We start from the raw sequence: 3,961 nt of genomic DNA on the forward strand, positions 1-3,961 counted from the left end.
CGTTACAGTTCCGAAAACTTCTAAGCTCACTGATTTCAATCTAACGTTACACTTCCGAAAACTTTTAACTTAACCAATCTCAGCTGAACGTTACAGTTCCAAAAACTCATAAGTTTACAAATTTTAATCTACAGCTCTTGACTTAACAAATTTCAGCTGAACGTTACAGTTCCGAAAACTTTTAACTCGACCAATTTTTGCTGAACGTTACAGTTCCGAAAACTCCCAAGTCCACTGATTTCACTCGAACGTTACACTTCCGAAAACTTTTAACTTTACCGATCTCAGCTGAACGTTACAGTTCCGAAAACTTCTAAGCTCACTGATTTCACTCGAACGTTAAACTTCCGAAAACTTATAAATTCACAGACTTCCCTCCAACGTTACAGTTCCGAAAACTTCTAAGCTCACTGATTTCAATCTAACGTTACACTTCCGAAAACTTTTAACTTAACCAATCTCAGCTGAACGTTACAGTTCCAAAAACTCATAAGTTTACAAATTTTAATCTACAGCTCTTGACTTAACAAATTTCAGCTGAACGTTACAGTTCCGAAAACTTTTAACTCGACCAATTTTTGCTGAACGTTACAGTTCCGAAAACTCCCAAGTCCACTGATTTCACTCGAACGTTACACTTCCGAAAACTTTTAACTTTACCGATCTCAGCTGAACGTTACAGTTCCGAAAACTTCTAAGCTCACTGATTTCACTCGAACGTTAAACTTCCGAAAACTTATAAATTCACAGACTTCCCTCCAACGTTACAGTTCCGAAAACTTCTAAGCTCACTGATTTCAATCTAACGTTACAATTCTAAAACTTTTGAGTTGACCAATTCCGAAAAGTCATAAATCCACAAATTTCATTCGAACGTTGCAATTACGAAAATTCAAAACTTGACGGAATAACAAGTTGAAAACAGCTACATTTTTCAGTAGATGAATTTCGATGGAAAGCCACAACTACAATTTTTTTTTTTAAATATGTAAATAAACCTAAAAACTTGTAATTTTTGACATTTCTGAAGTTCCAGACCTGACACATAGATGACGCCATTTTAGGGTCAGGTCAGGTCAAATTATGCTTAAAATTCAAGAAAAATACGTAAATTAACCCAGAATCTTGTAATTTTTGACATTTATGAAGTTCCAGACCTGTCATATAGATGGCGCCATTTTTGAGTCAAAATAGGCGCCAAAATTCAAAAACAATATGTAAAATAAAGGAAAAAACAGTAATTTTTGACATTTATGAAGTTCCAGACCTGACACATAGATGGCGCCATTTTAGGGTCAGGTCAGGTCAAATTATGCTTAAAATTCAAGAAAAATACGTAAATTAACCCAGAATCTTGTAATTTTTGACATTTATGACGTTCCAGACCTGACACATAGATGGCGCCATTTTAGGGTCAGTTAGGTCAAATTATGCTTAAAATTCAAGAAAAATACGTAAATTAACCCAGAATCTTGTAATTTTTGACATTTATGAAGTTCCAGACCTGACACATAGATGGCGCCATTTTAGGGTCAGTTAGGTCAAATTATGCTTAAAATTCAAGAAAAATACGTAAATTAACACAGAATCTTGTAATTTTTGACATTTCTGAAGTTCCAGACCTGACACATAGATGACGCCATTTTAGGGTCAGGTCAGGTCAAATTATGCTTAAAATTCAAGAAAAATACGTAAATTAACACAGAATCTTGTAATTTTTGACATTTCTGAAGTTCCAGACCTGACACATAGATGACGCCATTTTAGGGTCAGGTCAGGTCAAATTATGCTTAAAATTCAAGAAAAATACGTAAATTAACCCAGAATCTTGTAATTTTTGACATTTCTGAAGTTCCAGACCTGTCATATAGATGGCGCCATTTTTGAGTCAAAATAGGCGCCAAAATTAAAAAACAATATGTAAAATAAAGGAAAAACAGTAATTTTTGACATTTATGAAGTTCCAGACCTGACACATAGATGGCGCCATTTTAGGGTCAGGTCAGGTCAAATTATGCTTAAAATTCAAGAAAAATACGTAAATGAACCCAGAATCTTGTAATTTTTGACATTTATGAAGTTCCAGACCTGACACATAGATGGCGCCATTTTAGGGTCAGTTAGGTCAAATTATGCTTAAAATTCAAGAAAAATACGTAAATTAACCCAGAATCTTGTAATTTTTGACATTTCTGAAGTTCCAGACCTGTCATATAGATGGCGCCATTTTTGAGTTAAAATAGGCGCCAAAATTCAAAAACAATATGTAAAATATAGGAAAAAACAGTAATTTTTGACATTTGTGAAGTTCCAGACCTGTCACATAGATGGCGCCATTTTTGAGTCAAAATAGGCGCCAAAATTCAAAAACAATATGTAAAATATAGGAAAAACAGTAATTTTTGACATTTATGAAGTTCCAGACCTGACACATAGATGGCGCCATTTTAGGGTCAGTTAGGTCAAATTATGCTTAAAATTCAAGAAAAATACGTAAATTAACCCAGAATCTTGTAATTTTTGACATTTGTGAAGTTCCAGACCTGTCATATAGATGGCGCCATTTTTGAGTCAAAATAGGCGCCAAAATTCAAAAACAATATGTAAAATAAAGGAAAAAACAGTAATTTTTGACATTTATGAAGTTCCAGACCTGACACATAGATGGCGCCATTTTAGGGTCAGGTCAGGTCAAATTATGCTTAACATTCAAAAAAAATACGTAAATTAACCCAGAATCTTGTAATTTTTGACATTTCTGAAGTTCCAGACCTGTCATATAGATGGCGCCATTTTTGAGTCAAAATAGGCGCCAAAATTCAAAAACAATATGTAAAATAAAGGAAAAAACAGTAATTTTTGACATTTCTGAAGTTCCAGACCTGACACATAGATGGCGCCATTTTAGGGTCAGGTCAGGTCAAATTATGCTTAAAATTCAAGAAAAATACGTAAATTAACCCAGAATCTTCCCAGAATCTTGTAATTTTTGACATTTCTGAAGTTCCAGACCTGTCATTTAGATGGCGCCATTTTTGAGTCAAAATAGGCGCCGAAATTCAAAAACAATATGTAAAATAAAGGAAAAAACAGTAATTTTTGACATTTCTGAAGTTCCAGACCTGACACATAGATGACGCCATTTTAGGGTCAGGTCAGGTCAAATTATGCTTAAGATTCAAGAAAAATACGTAAATTAACCCAGAATCTTGTAATTTTTGACATTTCTGAAGTTCCAGACCTGTCATATAGATGGCGCCATTTTTGAGTTAAAATAGGCGCCAAAATTCAAAAACAATATGTAAAATATAGGAAAAAACAGTAATTTTTGACATTTGTGAAGTTCCAGACCTGTCACATAGATGGCGCCATTTTTGAGTCAAAATAGGCGCCAAAATTCAAAAACAATATGTAAAATAAAGGAAAAAACAGTAATTTTTGACATTTCTGAAGTTCCAGACCTGACACATAGATGGCGCCATTTTAGGGTCAGGTCAGGTCAAATTATGCTTAACATTCAAAAAAAATACGTAAATTAACCCAGAATCTTGTAATTTTTGACATTTCTGAAGTTCCAGACCTGTCATATAGATGGCGCCATTTTTGAGTCAAAATAGGCGCCAAAATTCAAAAACAATATGTAAAATAAAGGAAAAAACAGTAATTTTTGACATTTCTGAAGTTCCAGACCTGACACATAGATGGCGCCATTTTAGGGTCAGGTCAGGTCAAATTATGCTTAAAATTCAAGAAAAATACGTAAATTAACCCAGAATCTTCCCAGAATCTTGTAATTTTTGACATTTGTGAAGTTCCAGACCTGTCACATAGATGGCGCCATTTTTGAGTCAAAATAGGCGCCAAAATTCAAAAACAATATGTAAAATAAAGGAAAAAACAGTAATTTTTGACATTTCTGAAGTTCCAGACCTGACACATAGATGGCGCCATTTTAGGGTCA

Source organism: Gnatocerus cornutus, unplaced genomic scaffold (assembly GCF_029298725.1).
Source record: "Gnatocerus cornutus isolate USDA-ARS CGAHR unplaced genomic scaffold, icGnaCorn1.1 Chromosome81, whole genome shotgun sequence".
In the NCBI taxonomy this organism is placed as follows: domain Eukaryota; kingdom Metazoa; phylum Arthropoda; class Insecta; order Coleoptera; family Tenebrionidae; genus Gnatocerus; species Gnatocerus cornutus.